Source organism: Neomonachus schauinslandi, chromosome 3 (genome assembly GCF_002201575.2).
Source record: "Neomonachus schauinslandi chromosome 3, ASM220157v2, whole genome shotgun sequence".
Taxonomy (NCBI): Eukaryota; Metazoa; Chordata; class Mammalia; order Carnivora; family Phocidae; genus Neomonachus; species Neomonachus schauinslandi.
Window position 1 is genome coordinate 96,149,305 of NC_058405.1, and position 18,417 is coordinate 96,167,721.

The 18,417-nt window shown below is 36.3% G+C and overlaps 1 protein-coding gene across 1 annotated transcript in view; it reads right to left on the reverse strand.

The window, feature by feature from the left end:
• DPP10 (dipeptidyl peptidase like 10) overlaps positions 1-18,417 on the reverse strand; it is a 1,400,194-nt gene that overhangs the window by 824,222 nt on the left and 557,555 nt on the right. The gene's annotated exons all lie outside the window — the stretch shown is intronic.

Here is an 18,417-nt window from a genome sequence, read left to right on the forward strand (position 1 = left end):
GTTGACAGGGATGAAAAGTAGATCATGAGTATAAATGGAAATAATATTTTTATTAATACAAAGGATGTTAATTTAGCTATATAGAAAATGTTGGAGCAGGATAACAAATGGACCTCAAAGTTTATTTGATAGGTTCTTCTTATTTTCTTACTCCACAGAAGTCATAGATGTCACAAAACTGAGATCTGAAAATGGTATTCATTTTCTCAGCTCTGAAACAATGGATGTTAGAGAAGACGATCATGCATGAATTATCTCCTTCTTGTCTAATGCCATTATTTGATTGGTGGTGGAATTACTCATAAGCTTGAATATGTTTAGAAGAATTTGGGGTATTTTCAGGTGTGAGGGTTTTAGGTGTTTTTTTTTTTTTTTTTTAATGCTTTTAGGAACACTGAACATATGGGTGGGACACTAAATTATTTTGCCTCAACATTAAAATTGTTTAAATATCCACCAAAGACACTGTTTTATAGTGCTATTGTGTGTTTAGGAACTGTTATAATAGTATACTTGATAACCATGGTAGGAACAAACAGAAATGAAAAGCTACTTATAGAGCAAGTGATAAACACATCAAATGGGTTTTATGAGCAACAGAGTAGGTTATAACCATCTGAGGCTATTTACTGTAATGACAAAAAACTATTATAAAAGATGCAAATTTATTCTAAACTACAGGTACTGAAAAACCTTCTGAAAGAATTAACCAGGTTTGTTTTTCTTTTCCACATTACATAACACAGTTATTTTGGAAGAACTTTTTTTTTTTTTCTGGAGTTCTTAACTCCAAAAAAAGGAAAAATGTTGATGGCAAAAATTTTCAACTCTAGGACTTATGACTCCTAATTAGCATGTCTGTGTATGTGTTTGTTTATTTCTCTTTTATCTCAAGCAGTCCTAGATGTATAACAAACACTAATTTGAAATTTGATGAATTATATTTTTAAATTGTATGCTCTTATTTTTCTATAAATTATTTTAGGGCATTTATTTTTTTTTTGCAGGATATAAATATAATTAATTTATAAAAATAAGAAAAAAACTAATAAAAAAGGGACTCAACACTAGATTCTTATCTAGACGAGATTCAAAGGTTAGAAAACACAAATGGGAAGACCATAAAATACACTAGATTAAATGTAACTGAGCTGGAAATTTGGCTGAATTTAGGAATGATCAAGGGGGAAAAGGAAACTGATGAAATGAAAAAAATCTCATTCAGAATAACAACAGGAAAAAGACATATGCACATCATATTTCCACAGGGAAAATTGGATTGATTAGTAGGATGAATAATAAAAATTTTATAGCAGTTACCCTCTTGTTCACTCCTTTGCCAGCACTGAAACAAAACCAGGGGTTTGGGGGCACAATAGCTCTCGGGGCACATGTAAGTAGAGGGTGGGGGACAAAACAATAAATCCTATAACTCCTCCCCAGATTTTTAAAATTATTGAGGTATATTATACAAACCATAAATGCACCTATTTTTAAAAAAATTTTTATTGTTATGTTAATCCCCATACATTACATTAGTTTTAGATGAAGTGTTCCATGATTCATTGTTTGTGCATAACACCCAGTGCTCCATGCAGAATGTGCCCTCCTCAGTACCCATCACCAGGCTAACCCATCCTCCCACCCCCCTCCCCTCTAGAACCCTCAGTTTGTTTTTCAGAGTCCATCGTCTCTCATGGTTCGTCTACCCCTCCGATTTCCCCCCTTCATTCTTCCCCTCCTGCTATCTTCTTCTTTTTTTTCCTTAACATATATAAATGCACCTATTTTAAAGATACAATTTGATGAGTTTTGCTAAATATATACATTCATGTAACTTCTACCACAGTCAAGATAAAGAATATTTCTATCACCCCCAAGATTTTTCACACTCCTCTTTCCAATTAATATTTCTGCCTCCAGCAAGTTTTACCATTTTACACTTTTTGTATTTTATTAGTTTTTTAAATCAAAAAGTAACATATGCTTTTGAAATTGGGAAATATAACATTATTGACTTTTTAAAATGTTAATATTTCCTCTAACATGCTACTCTTACTGAGGTAACCCATATCAGAAGTTTGAGATGCATAACTTTACGAAACTACCTATCTTTGTATTTACTTAAATGCTTATCATATACTGAAAATTTGTATTTCTTTAAATGTTATTTTACCATTGTCATTGCTCTGCAACTTGCTTTATTCTTTGACTTTTCCATTTCTCTCAATTGCCCACCATGGGCATCTCTCCAGATTCATTCTCATATAACTCATTCCCTTAAACAGATGTTTGTCAACTTTTTATTATTGATGAAATATGCTTGATTTTAGAGTTTTGCCTTCAAACAATACTGCAACAGATGCTTTTTTATATTACATGATTTATTTTTGTCTGTGTTGTTATGAAACAGATCCCCCAAATTGGAAATGCTGGTAAAATACTCTGTACATTTTAATTACAACTGACATTGCTAGGTTATAGCAATTTGCATTTCTACCTAAAGGTAGAATAAACTTTGAACTCTAAATATGAAAAATCTTATAGTATCTCTTTACTTCCACATATGTAATTTAAATAAAAAACTACAATAAATGTAAGAAAATCCAAACAAAACAGACTTCCCATGATGGTAACATTGTACATCTTTTAAAATGTTACATAACAGAATCTTTAAATAAAATTTTGGAACTCCTGCTTCTTTTAGAAATATTATAGCACTTTCCTCACCTGCTTTTGGTATAATTTTCTTACTAGAATCAGATATCAATCTTCAAAAATATTTGACAATCTGAAGGATGAAAAAAAGTATCTCATATTTGTTTTAATTTACAGATTTCTGACTGCCAGGTAATTTGAGAATCCTTTCATAGATATATCAGCCATTTTATTTACTCACTTGTGAGTTCGCTCTTTAAAAACAAATTTCAGAAGCCATATACATATCATATGAAGCTAATAGTTGAATGGGACTTCTCATCTATTGTCTCATATGATCCTATCACAATTCTGTGCATGCAGTCAGACATTGTTGTTTGGCAAATGAGAATACCAAAGCTCAACATTTACCCAGTTTGTTCAAACTTACACTGTTAATTGTCATTCTGCACCTAAAGTTCATTTGCCATGAATCCTGGGTCATTGAACAAATACAGCCTGACTTCTAGCTCTGAACCAGGCAAGGTTTGACACTGGGTCAACAGAGAAGAGCAGGAACCATTGTCTTCAGTTAAGGATTTCACAGTCTCAGACCATATCATGCTTTCTAAAACATGCTTCCTCTCCTAATTTTGGCTGTCAACTTTTCTGGTTTTACAGAAGCTCTTCAGGGTTCTTCCACCCCATGGGAATGTATTGAATACTGGGAGAGAGGAGAAAAGCAGCGTTTATTGCTAGACTCTTCTTTCCCCCCTGGGGAACCCTTATTCATATCCAACAGAAAGGAACCAGAGGTTAAGTATAGCTGGTGGGTGTCTCACAAAATTGCGAAGCAGGGAGGATCAACTTACCTTTGTCATTCTTTCCCCACTTCTGTATGCCGGGGGCACCAGGATTCCATCTCAAAATAGAAAGGCATTCTTTATGTTTTTATGTTTTTAATGTCTGGCTATCTTAACATCTATTTATCTCTTGCAAAATGGGATATCTGTTGTTTGGTAGTTGTTAGCTCACTTATTGTTAAGACTCTTATTATGTGCTGGGTCCTGTGCCAGACAAAGGGAATGCAAAAAACAAAGTACGGTTTGTCTTCTTTTGTTTCGCTTTTCCCCCACAAGGAGGAAGGAGAGAGAGCCAAGTAATTAGACACAGCATCCTCTGAGGTAGAAGAAAACTCTACACAGGGTGCTATAGGAGTAACCTTGGAGTTTGTGTGCTGGTGGGGGGCTTCTTGGAGAAGGTGGCACCTGTGTTGAGTGTTGAAACCAAAACAAAATGCCAGAGAAAGGACATCTCAAGATGGAGAAGTACATAAAGCAGAGCAACTGGCATGGACAAAGGTGTCAAGATAAGTAGGGATAAGAGGTAAGCAAAGAAACAGCATACTTTTCAAGTGGGGGTAGAGCCAAGTGTGAGAAAATGGTGGCCAGAGGCAGATCTTCAGGGGTGTTGCAGGAACTTGTTTTTATTAAACAGGCCAACTCCAGTTGGAAGTTAACCAGAGAAGTGAGTGATGAAATTTGGCTAAGGAAATCTCATTCTAATTGTAAAATGAGGAATTGATTGGAGGAGAGTGCAATCCAGAAGAATTCACAGGGACTCTTGGAAGCAATATGGGGGAGAGAGAATGAAAGCCTCAAGAAATGTCAGGGGCTATATGGTTGAAATTACCTCTCTCTCACTCCCCAAAACTACATATCTGTTTGCTCAAGGTTTTTCTCCCCACTCATTCACTCACACATTCATTCATTTATTCAATTAATATTTATTTTGCTCCTTTTATAAACATTGAGGGTGCTGCAGTAAGCAAAACAAAGTCTGCTCTCTCTCAAGTACAATTTCCCCACACTTAATGAAATGTCTGCTTCAGTACTTGGTTATTGAGAACAATTTCCTCTTTTTAGCACCCAAAGGAAAATATGACTTTTGGTGACATTTCAAGCACTAAGACAAAGGATGAGATATTATGAATAAAAAAAAAGCCACGGGCGCCTGGGTGGCTCGGTTGGTTAAGCAACTGCCTTCAGCTCAGGTCATGATCTTGGGGTGCTGGGATTGAGCCCCGCATTGGGCTCCCTGCTCAGGGGGAGCCCGCTTCTCCCTCTTCCACTCTCCCTGCTTGTGCTCTCTCTCTCTCTGTCAAATAAATAAATAAAATCTTAAAAAAAAAAGCCACTTCAATTTCTTGAAATTATATCACACATTTGCTTTCCTCCTTGTAACATTTCATGTACTATTACAGTTTCAACATTTATTGACGATCTATTTTCAATCTATTTTCAAAGCACTATCAAATATTTTATGTACATGATCTCAATTAATTCTTATAATAAATTCAAGATTGTGACAGCCAGAATAATGACCATTCAAGAGATGTCTCCATCTTAATCCTCCGAAGCTATGAATGTGTTATATTCAGTGACAGAAGGGACTTGGCAGATCTAATTAAGTTAAAATCTGAAGGTAGGGAGATTATCCTGGCTTATTCAGGTGGGCCCAGCATAATCACATGAACCCTGAAAAGTGGAGAATTTTCCTTGGTCATGGTCAGTGAAGCATATGTGACAACAGAAGAAAGGTCTGAGAAATGGCAGCTTGAGAGGGACTTCTGTTGCTGGTTCCAAGATATAGGGGTAGGACAAGCGAGAGGTCTCTATGAACTTTTTGAGCTGACATCTAGCAACAAAACAGAGAATTTAGTTCTACAACTGCATGGAACTGAATCCTTCCAAGAACCTGGATGAATAGGAAACAGAGTCTGCTCTAAAACCTCCAGGAGATGCAGTCTTGCCAAAATGTTGGTTTTGGTCTGGGGAGACCTGTACCAGACTCATGACCTACAGAACATGTTGTGTTGAAAAGTCACTAGACTTGTGGTAATTGTTTTACAGCAGTAATAGGAAACCCATACAAGGATTATGATGTGTTTTTTTTTTTTTTCATAGATGAGAAGACTGTAGCCTAGTAATTTTTGTTCCCATTTGAGGCAGTTAAGTGACCGAGCTAGGATTTGAACCTAGCATACTCTAGTTTTGGTGCCAATACCATTTCTTCTATCATAAATCTTGGATAGTTTAAGCATTAGATTACTTGTATTAAATAATTTCCATCTTAGAAAGTGTGTTCTTAGAAATTATTTTGTAGACATTGTGTCCTATGAAAAAATGACACTGATGTGTTTCATGGAGATAGGACAATTTTGACCTCAAACATAATTTCTAGACCCTAGATGTGGGAACCAAAAAAGAAAACTCAGTGCCTGGAAAAAAAAAGTTATAGGAAGATTGATTTATTAAAAGTTTTACTGAAAGAAGATTTCCTTTTGTACAGAAGAGAAAATTGAAGCCTAAATTTTAAGCAACTTGTTCATGGTCAATAAACAATTTAGCAGAGCTGGGTTTAGAATTCAAGTTTATTTTAAAACAGAGAAGTTTTCCCTTAAGAAGAGATGAGAAGATGGGAGATGTACAGGAGATGTGTGTGTTGGATCAGGAACTGGTGAGATGTGGGGAGCATGTGGAATTCTGCCTGTTGCTGGGAATGCATGCATTTGTCTACCCTCACACTTGATCTAGGATAATTAAAAAGTGTTTTGCTCCCAAATTATAAAATGAATACCTATTTTATAAAGAATTGATAGAATATGAATGATTATATCATATAGAATTATAAAAAGAATGAATATGAGCCATAACCTATTGAGTTTTTTTGCCTGTGCCCTTTAAATCACTCTCCACCCCTTTTCCCTTAGTTCTGTGCCCTGGGAAGGTGACCCTTAGGCTCTCTGATCCACTGGCTTCTGATTGGTTTTAGCCAATAGGTGGAATGGACAGGAGTTAGGAGGATGGGAGGAGGCAGAGATCAGCACGGCTGGGTCCCTCTGAGGGTCTTCCCCATGCAGCTTCCCTCTCTGAGTTCCCTGCTCTATTCCTGCTTCACCAGGCCTAGATGTAATAACTCCTTGCTCCTCCTAGCCCCAGGGTCCTGCACTGTCCCTTGCTGGTACTGCATTTTTGTTTTGTTTTACTTGCAGCTAAAAGGATGCTGCCCAATACAGCAAGAGATTCCATTAAACCCAGAAATTAATATACTCTTGATGTAAGGCTCTGAGTCAATGTATCAAGATGTACTGTGAAGAATCAGAAAATTGAATTGTTAGTATTCAGAGAAAAATTACCATAAAAAATGCAAACAGAGTTATTTTGAAAGTCCTAGGTTGTTTAACATATCTGTTCATTTTTTGACCTAACAACATGAATATTAGAATAGCATTTATATGAAAGAGAAGTATTAGCTAGAAAATAACCTGAAAATACCATGGATCTATCGAATGGAGCACAATGAAATACTACACTGTAGCATATGTCCTAGCAACTAGTTCATTGTTCATGTAAAATGCTGTACTCTTTTTAAGAAAACTGGAAACTATGTCTTTTGCTGACCATTAGTTCAGGATTGTCTTGCAATCCACCATGACAAATATTGGCAAGCAATGTTTTAATGTTCTATATCCAGTTAGATGTTAACAGTGGAGGGAGAGGGCCATTATTTAGCAGAGCCTTGGTGATATACTAGAGAACTTCTTTCCTTGGTCAAGGCAACCGACTACTTAGTTTTCTCATATTAGACAGTTATAATTGTGTAAATTCTTATTACTGTCTTAAAAATTTCTTGCAAAGCTCAAAAGAGAAAAAAAGCATGATACTACCTCAAAGCTAGGTATTTTTAAGGTAAGACACCTATGGCAGACAACAGCTTTTGGGTTGGATTATGAATCTGCGCACTGCTTTATCTCCAGAGGCTCACATTGAAGTCATATTATGAGTCCATAAAGAACGGCTCAGGTTGGGGTAGCCTTTGGCTGCAAGACTCCCAAGTCCATTCCATGAAAACATGTGAGGCAGGGAGATCTCAGACTGAGTCCTATTCGTGGTTTTCAAGGTAGGTGTTGTCAAACGTGCAAGTCATAAATAGAAATTTTCAAATTAAGGACTTGATAAACACATGTATGGGGTTCTTTTCCAAAGCCAGGACTTGACCAAGCTGCCAAAATCAGTCAGCTCATAGCAAATACAGAAGCAGTTTCAGTCTGATTGTGCCAAATATTAGAAGTTAATAAAGTTGCTTCAGGACACTCTTCCTATGTCGTTTTGTTGGTTTGGAACAGTGTTACAGTTCTTCTCTGTAAACACACAAATTAGTTTTTCCTAACCCACTCAAAACTGCACATTTTCTTTGTGAGTGATTGTTCCTATTGGAGAAAAGAAGCAAGCCATGACATGACAAAGAACCCCGACATTTAAAATCATTCAACATGGGGCACCTGCATAGCTCAGATGGTTAAGCATTTGCCTTTGACTCAGGTTATGATCTCCAGGTCCTGGGATCACCAGGCTCCCAGCTCAGCAGGGAGTCTCTTTCTCCCTCTCCCTCTGCCTCTCCCCCTCCTTGTGCTCTGTCTCTCTCTCTCAAATAAATAAATAAATCTTTGAAAAAAAATCATTCAACAGGATGATACCAAATTCAAGATTATTTGCCCTTAAGAATAGTAGAACCAGACAAGGATTGTACACAACTTTCCCTTTTCTCTCCAGATCTCCTCTCTCATGGAAATAGAAGCCCTTCCTTCCATTTCACCATTCCTCTTTCCAGAAGTGCAGATTCATTTAGCCAAGGCCATTTTCATACTGACTTCTTTTGTTTGCAATTATACCAATTCTTGTTTCTTTTGTAAAATATATATAAATTATATAATGTATATATTATTGTTATAATTATAATGTTACAATTTTTCAAAGGTTAAGTTTCTCAGAAATGTTCACATCTATGATCTTCATCTTGAGGGCTGACATCTTTTTGCATTATTTAAATTTCTTATAAACTATTTAATGATTACATTGACTGGGAGAAGCAAAGGTACCCTCTTATATAGGAGTAACAAAAATTATCATTCTACCTATCATTTTTTTCTAACATAAACTAGTAGTACATATTATACCCAGTGACTCCCTTAGGAAATTTGTGTGAATTAAGATTTGTTACTACAAACCAAAATATTATTAAGGTAGTATACATCTAGAAAATTTCAGTTTGGACGAGAATCTGCCCAACTAATAATCAGAACATTTAAACCTATATATTCCAAACTGGGCTTAAGGAATCAATATTGCCTAAAATATAAAGCCAGTTAAAAAAAAAAAGAAAGAAAAGAAAATGCCTGGTGTGTTTTAAATTAAAGAAATTAAAAAACTGCCTTTGACCTCTATTTTATGTAATTTCTATTTTCTGGTAACTGAGTCAGAAAAGAAGAAAAAAACATTAAGAAATGGTGAATGTCTGAGCTAATGTTTGCATGTCTTTTGTCCCTCAATCATCTTTTAAATGGATGTACTCCCCACCTTCTTAGGCAATTTATAATGTCATTATTATATCTATATACTACAGTCTATGACAAAGAAAGTAGAATGTGATTTACAGGTAGGGAGATCAAAGAATATTTCAGAAGTGAGGGGATATGATTTAACTGAAGAGTGACAGATGATTACACCTTGCCTCAAGCCACCTGTGATATTAAAAATAAATTAAATCCCTGGAAGAAAAGCAAAGCCATTCAGTTTCCACACCCGTCCGTAAGCTTGATGTTTATTACTTTTCACTAGCAGCTTAGAGAAATATCCTTACATAGACTGATTCTTTCAAAGCTTGAAAGAGAAGTCCTTTGTGAGGGGGGGTCAGAGCAATCTTTCCAAATAGCTGAATCCTGGAATTCCTAACCTTTCTACATCCATATGTTAAGTGTATGGTTTCCATTATTTATATAAAAGTGAGAGATTTACCTATTTGGTTTTATCTGCCAGACTTGCAAATTTATACATAATTTTATTCTAAAAATGTATACAAGAAACAGTACCTTATCAAGTACATGAAACAGGAGAGAAAATTTATACATGCAGTTTACACTGAAAATGGACAGAGTGTGATATGTTCACTAGAGGAAGGATGGAAAAAGAACACTGATAATGTTTTCAAGGTTTGTCTCCTCCTCCTCCCCATAAACAGGCACAATTCTTACAATTGGTTTTAGAGAAATGCAGATTACACGAAGACCATTGAAGAAAAAATATATAATTTTGACTCCCTTGACAAGCTTCAGATTGGCTATAGAGGTATGTAAATTACTCATGTGCATATGTTGATTACTTTAGGGAGATAACACAATTCTCTTTCCAATATCTTTATTTTTGTTTAGAATCTCTTTAAGCAGGAGACTAAATTTTAATTTACCTATTAGAAAGAATATCTAGGATTCACTTCCTTTGGGAAAGGGAAAATATGGCATTAATAAGTTCAATTCAACCAAAACATATTAGGTCAACTACAGTTCTATGTATGAAAGAAACAGTTACTGAAAGCATACAGTGCACACTCCCTAGTAGCTCAGAGGGTGGAGTCAGAGCAATCATATTGTTTATCGATTGCTGCAATAATGTTGTATAGCAAACATATCTGCTGGTCAGCTGGTTCTCAGGTGGTCCAAGATGGCCATGGTGGAGATAACTGGGACAGTATGGTTCCACTCCATCTGTCTCTCACCCTCCAGCAGTCTAGCCTAGGCAGGTTCTCATGTCATCTCTTGTCAAAAGGCAAGAGCAAATAAGCTTCAGTGTGTGAGTGCATTTCAAACCTCTGCTTGCATCATATGTGCCAACATGCTATTAGCCAAAGTGATTCACGTGGTTGAACTCAGAGTCAAAGTGAGCAGATACCACAAAGTAACACTGCAAAAGGAAACAGGGAGGGATAATGAATTTCAATCTAACAGTTTTTCAGTCTAATGTAAAAATTGTACACAGAAATAAATCCATTGTGGTAAGTACAATAGTAGAGTTGACAATAGAATTCAATTTGTAAAACTGTTCTGGCATTGGAAGAGTCTTTCTGGAGCAGGTGATCTCAGAGGAACTGAGACATAAAGAAAAATGATCATTTGCCAAGGAGATAAGGGCATTTCAGATATTGTGAATGTATTGAAAGTGAATATATGGAAGAGTATAATGAGTAAGTGGAACTAAGGGACAGCATATGATAGTATCAAATGCAGATATGGTTGGCAAAGATAGCCTGAGTGTTGAGGATCTGAGTTACAGAAAATTGGGAGTCAAAGCCTGGAGAGCAGACATGCCATGGTGGATAATTCTCAGTAAAGTAGGTTTTAACAGGGTGGGGAGAACAGGTGAAATGAGGTACCCAGGGGGCACCGGTTATATGAAAGGGGAGGGATAGATGTAAAAAGGCAGCCATGGAAGTACCCAATATAAATTCTACTGCTTCGCAGTATTTTTGAGACTTATTCTGGAAAATGGTCATTTTGAACTAAAAAAAATTATATAAATATATATATATATATGATTTTTTTTCCCTAGGTAATTTTCTCATGTAATTTGTGACTACTATGCTATCCTACATAGTAATTACATTTACTTCACAACTTCTATCCAGAGTTTTAATGCACTATTTCAAATGTATTAAAAATTCCCTTTTATATTTCATACATATATGCTAACCACTAAATTGTGTGGAGCAAAAACAAAAACATAAGATTGTAAGTTAACAACAATAACAACAACAAAACCTAGAATCTTTAGACAATTGGGTTTTTTAGCTTGTTTTAACACACACAAAAAATCACTGTCCTAAAAGAAAGCCTAAGTTAGTCTCATAAAGAGTACATTTAATCGAGAGAAGATGAGGGAATAAAGGTGCAGATCAGAAACACGGAGTGATACTTCTTGAGAAGATGGGGATGAGGGATATGGCTACTCAAGAAGGAAATGATGAGATTGATGATTTAGCTGTCACAGAAATATTCAGAGAATCAATTTGGTCTTCACTGTGCTAGCAATTGCTTCTTAAAATCCACTCCCATGTGTAGACCCCTGTGCACACATGCATATGCACACACACAAACACATAAACACAGATAGTCATACAACCCGTGAGTAGATTAAAGGAAGATAACATAAATGATCTGCAAGCACATGCATACTATGCAAATTATAGGCACAGGATAAAATCTGGCTTTGTGTAAAAAGGAACGGACACTTACATTAAAGCATTCATCACATTGTATAAACACCAATAAGAATTCATCCAATGTCTACATTTGGGTTTACAGCCTAAATATAATAGGACAGTACCACTTTTAGTTTATTGATTTTTTTTAAACTTAAAGGTTTGAAAACCTGTGTGTATGTGTTATCAGAGTTTGACATGGAAAAACCTGAAGGGTAGAACAGTCATTTATTTGTTCATCCATTAATAATAATAACTGAAAAAGGATTACTCACTCTGACTGTACTAAGTACCAGGGATGCAATGAAGAATTTCACAACCTCACTTTAGGAACCCTCTGTGGAATAGAGAGAATAGATGCAACTAAATGGTAGACTGCCATTTGACAAATGGAACATGAGGCGCAGGTTCCAGGAACTGTACGAAGAAAGCAGTGAGCGATTCTTTCTGCAGTTGTTCTTATTGTTGTGTGTGAGGTGTCATGGAGTGACAACTGATCTAAGAAGTAAAGGACAAACAGAGGAGAAAGAGACTCTCAAGTGAGGGAGAACTAACTTGGGTGCAAATACATAGGTGTTTGAGGGCAGGAAATATTCAGAGAACTGCAAATAGCTGGGTGTAGTTGAAATCGTGATTGAAAGGAAAAGTAAAACTGGAGAGGGAAAGGAGCCAGGGGCCCCTTCTTCCTTGTGGAATTGTTGAGATGGTAACACTCAACGTAGTCCACAGGCTAGTGCTCTGTAATTAATGATAGTATCACATCCTTCGGATGCCCTCAATTTTAAAACTCTTCTTAATTACTTTTGCTTTTTCTCTTTCTTTATTGTTTTCCTCTCTAAAACAATGTAGTCATCAAATCCTGCTCAGTCTTCCTTTAAATGTCTCTTGCATCTGCTGTTTAGAATGGATCTGAAAGCTGCTATTCATTTTTCAGATGCTTCTCAGTTACCTGGGTGCAGAAATCTCAGTGTTTGTGGGGTGGGGAGGGCAGTCTTAATTATGGTTCTTTGGGGGCGAGCAACAGAGACTGCTTCTGGCTAGCATAACCCAAAAGGGGATTTATTGGAAGAAATAAATCAGAGTAAGTGTTAAACAACTAGCCGGTATAAGGCAGGACCTAGGTAGGATCTGGAAGCCACAGCAGCAGGAATTTGTCTAAATTCTCCATAGGAGGCTGATATTACTGTATCTCAGGTTCAAAACTTCCCATTGGGGAGCTCTGAATAGGGAGCTAGGGAAGGCTATGTTGTGACCAGGCAGATGGCTAACATTTTATTGACTATAAACAAGAAAAGCCAGATGAAACTATAAGCAGATTACAGAAGAATGTATTTCCACTCTGGGCTCTCACAGTAGTTCTAGGAGGACCTCAAAAAGTTCTTCTTCTTTGACACTTCTTTATTTACTGCACTACGATTCCATATTCACTCCCCCTTCCACAATAGCTCTACGCTGTATAAGTCAGTTTTTTGCCCATTGATTTTGGATTCATATTTTTTATATTTGACCTGGTTTTCATTTCAACCACATTGTGGTGGTCTGTTCCTATATACCTCTATGGTCCATTCCTTGTTTCTGCTCCAGCAAGATCCCTGCCCATCTGTGGACATAAGCATAGGCAGACACTGTCTTTTGGTGTTTATAATAGTCATTATGAAGCCATCAAACCATTCCTCCCACCTGCTACCTTTTTCTCTATTCTTCCCGTGCTTATCTCCAAAAAGCTCTCAGAATGCTTCCTTCCCTCTAGTTGATGTATCCACTTTATTTTCCTTGTATTTGCATGACTTATTCTAGCCCCAGATAATTTATTTACATTCATCAGGTCTGTAATGCCTTGTCCATAATAAATTTTCTCTCTTTCTTCTTTTAATACTCGCTAATACTTTAATCTACCTCCTGGTGTTGGCAGCCATGGAGTTCAAAAAAGTGAACATGGTGTTAGCACTAAGATGGAGGTTCATTCTGTAATGTTGTGGTAGAAATTTCTAGTCATTACCCATATCTGTCTCTGAATTTCTATGGCTACTCAAAGAAATTGTCCTTCTTCATTCTTCTTTGCCTTTTTCTTGAGTGAAAAACCTATGAATAATTTTGGCTAATGGCTTTTCAGGGGAAGTAACTTTTAATCATTTGTAGGTCAATGCCTTAAAATACTGGTGTGAAAACTCCAGAGTTCTCTATCTCTCTCTCTTTTTTTTTTTTTTTTTTTTTTTAAAAGATTTTTTATTTATTTGACAGAGAGAGACACAGCGAGAGAGGGAACACAAGCGGGGGGAGCGGGAGAGGGAGAAGCAGGCTTCCCGCGGAGCAGGGAGCCCGATGCGGGGCTCGATCCCAGGACCCTGGGATCATGACCTGGGCCGAAGGCAGACGCTTAACGACTGAGCCACCCAGGCGCCTCTCTATCTCTCTCTTGATGATCAGGGAGTCTTGACTGCTGAGCCATGACTGAGAAGACAGCTGCCCTGGACAGCTGGCCAGGGCTAGGGCAGACTTTGGGATAGAAGTACAATTGTCTTGCTTTAAGATACTGATATTTTGAGGTTGATATTTTACTGCAGCCTAATCAAGTCTATATTGACTGACCAAAATATGAAACATCCTTAACAGTTTCCAAATTATCTCAGTGTGTATAACTGTGATTTGGTCTTACCTGTTATTCATTTATGGAGGTTTCATAAAAGTTCAACAAATGTATCCTATGATGTACAGGAAGTTTATTATATAGCACATGGAACAGACATGCCATTGGCTGTTTGCTATTTATAAATGTTAAGTGCTAATAAAAACCTACTAAAATATTTTGAGAATAACGAAGACTTTGAGCCCCCACAGAGCAAGAGAAACAGTGATGAAATGTCAGTGGCAGTGGTGCTGGAGACAGAAAATTCAATGCATTATTGAAGGCTAGGCCGAGGTCAGAGAATATGAGAAAGGAGTAGAAACTCTCTCCCGAAAAAAACAAGATGTTAACTTCAAAGGGATGCCTGAACTCTGACCAGAGAGATTCGCAGATTGAAAGTAGTCAAGGCTCTTTTATAAAAAAAAATGCTGGGAGGAAAAAGTAAAAAGAATATTGCTTTACATACTTCCCATACTTGAATGGGGAAAAGGATATTAATGAAAGGAAGTTATCAGGTAACTGTTGGGCATAAAAATCATTATTTTTTTTAGAATAAAAGTAATTTAAATTTATTTACAATAATGAAAAAATCTGAACAAATATCGCAGCTATTGATAAATATAACATATGGAAACCAGGAAATTAGAGAGTCACAAACTTAAAGTCAGGAAGGTGGTTAGATAGAGGGAGACTGAAGAGGGAGAGCTAGGTAGATAGGTAGGCAGACAGACAGGCAGACACACATCTTCAAGTAATTTTTTCTCACATTTCCAATTGAATTTTAATAGAGAGTCATCACAGAAGATTTAGCATCTCCCTCTCCAGTTTCTCTATGTGATTGTGTTGAAAGCTCTACTGTTAATATGTCCAAACTCTGATTATATGTTTATACATGTGTCAGTTTTACAGAAAAAGGAACTGTTTCTTTTATAAAACTTCAGTCTATTTAAATTGTGCAACAAAAGAAAAGTAATTAGCTTTGGTACAGGAGCGTTAATAATTAATGCAGGTTTGTTCAGCTATTCACCCTGATAGTGACTAATTCAGAGAAAGGAAGGAAAAGACAGTTTACAAGAAAACAGATACCAAGGCAACACATCACTTGTGATTGTGAGAATGGTTGTGATAAAATGTAAAAGTAAAAGGGAAGGAGGAAGAAGAGAGGAGGAAGGGGAAAGGAGGAGGAGGGAGGAGGAAAAGTCATACAAGATAAAAGTCATAAAAGATACATGGTAAATTAAAGAAGTTGAATCTGCCAGTCTCAAACTTGATTGATTTTGATTTAGTACCAGGAATGATTACAATGATAAACTTCACTCATATTTCTGAAGGCAACCAAAAACTCTAGTAGTGTTTATAGGGAAAACATGAGCGTTTTAAAAAAGAATTTTACTAAAAAGCCTATAGGATCAGTATGTGAGGAAAAAAAAATTACTTGCAAGTAGACCTCTGCTTTGTTCTAAACTGCTGTCCCAGTGGGAAATGTTACTTTAAATCTTCATGGTGATTATGATTTCAATAATGGTCCACCTACAAACTAATCTCCCCTATGTCAGTTACTCAAATAGATTTTCTGTACCTCCATTCGAATGATCTTACATGAATCTGAGCCCTTTACCACTGGGCTGCAACAATCTTTCCAGACACATATGCTGTCACTACCCCCAGACTTAAGCAGCGATCAATTCTTCGTTCCTCTGTTCACCTTCTCTCTCCTTCTGGAGCATCTTTCACTCCCTCTAACTAGTTCATCTAGTTCATCCTACCAGGTCCAGTTCATACGTGATCTCCTTTATAAAATTTTTCTCAGTGGAGAGTGAAGTTACAGGAAGTAAATAAATACATAAAGTATAAGAGAGTCTTGCAGAGATCCATAATGATACTGCTTCATAAACGGAGAAATGTGATTAATGCCAACTGCAAAAATGCTAAAAAAGAAAAAGAAAGGAGAAAAAGAAATACAAAACACCCACTGCCACCACCAAGCCCCCCAGGCAGAATAACTATTCTCCTGGTATGTAGCTCTCTGTCTTCTCTTGTCACAATCTGGTTTGTAATACAATTTATTCTATGTTTGTTTTTACCACTACATCATAATCTTTTTAGGGAAAAACACTGGTTTATTCATTTATTGCTATATTCTTGCTATACCTTTTATATGGCAGGTGGTTGTTAATAAGTATCTTTGGATTTGAATTGATCAGTTCACGGTCAACTCAGGCTGAAGTTTGCTTGCCATTGAAGATGAGCAAGTCTGAAAATGTCACAGGGATTTTAGATCTATCTCAATTATTACAAATTCTAAATATTTATTTGGGTCAAACAAAATGTGAGAAGCAATGTATTTTGATAGACAAAAGGACTGATTATCAACCATACAACTTAACCATTAAAAGGTTATATATGACCTTTCTGCAGAAGTATCCTCACAGTGACATAGAAAAAAAGCCAGATTGAAGCTGACAGATGAGGAAGTGTAGATAATATTGGTGGTGTGCTATGGATAAAGAAAAGAAGAGAAAAATGACTGTATCATGGGGAAAGGGGGCCAAGGAAAGATTTTTTTTTTATTAAAAAGCATGGTTCTGAGTATGAATGCATGCTCAGAAGGTATATCAAATAGGAGTGCATGATGAAAAAAATGAAGATTTATGGTGTAAGGTCCTGAAGAATCTGGGACCAATGTACTAGAAGAAGGGAGTCTTGGCTTTTTGCCATCTCTTTCTCACACGGACAACCTTGGAGCACTCAAGAAGCACAGTCTTGGTCCAGTAGTGAGAGATAACACCCCAGGAATACACAAGATATCTCTGCCTCTTTCTACATGAGAAAGATTAAGGTCAATTCCTACTAATTTCAGCATTAAGAAAGTGCTTCATAATTAATTTCCATCAAAAGTAAGGGCAACTTCAAAGAAATGCAGCCTTTCACTACTTAAACGCATTAGGAAAGATAACATTTTGAGAAAACAAATGGATTACAGGGACAGAAATAAAATAATAGAAGAAAAGAAGGAAGGAAGATAGGAGAAGAGGAGAAATCACAAAGCGAAGTTGTACCAAGTTATAGAAACACTTGCTTAATAGTGGAGAGGTTATATCAAGTGTAAGGTCCTTGAAAAGAACCAATTATTTAAATAGGTGATGCAATTTTGGCTGAAGAGAAGGCTGGCAAGTGAAAGCCATGGTGAGTATGGGAGATAGTTAGAGTGAACGAATTTGAAGATGTAGAGTAGAGATGAAGCTGGAAAAACGTTCTGGCAGTTTTACTGAAGTATAATTTGCATACCATAAAATTCATCTAGGTAAATGTACACTTCAGTGAGCTTTTGACACTTTTTTTTTTTTCAAAAATCCCTAAAGGCAATTAGAAAGTCTGTCCTACAGCAATGCATTTGTAAAAGTCAACTTTAGACTTTTTGCAGATACTTTTTTTTTTTGCAGATACTTTTAAATGCCTAGATTCTCATTACCTCTTACTATTTAATCATGCTATTTATTTGTATTATTTACCTTTTTGCTGTTAAATAATGAGTTTGGCAATTTCATTGTTATTTTTATGGACTTGTGTTCATTAAATAAGTTGCTCTTTAGATCTGATGGGTTGTGGCAGTTAGAATAAAATCATGACCATACTCTTGGAGTAGTTTGCAAAGATTCTTATACTCCCTACATAATTATATCCAGAAAGGGTGTATGAGATGAAACCTCAGGGAGGGGCTATAGATGATAATGGAATTCTGAAAAGAACATGAATGCAATGATCTCCTCCTTAAAATCTTGCTAAGTCTTAATTGAGTTTTGTGGTAATTACTGCAAACTCAAGGCTCAGCCCAAACTGAAAGGAAAACCTATACTTACAAACAGTGCCCATTTTGATGTCTGTTAATCACACATTTCAATGCTTTTAAAGGTTTCTGGAATAGGTTTACTGGACTTTAAATGAAAGGAAAATACCATATAAATATAACCTGTATTAAATTGCCATATTTTACTACTTAATTATTTTAACTTCCAAAAAGACAGGTTCACTTTTAACCAAAATTATTTTAGTTGCTGCTG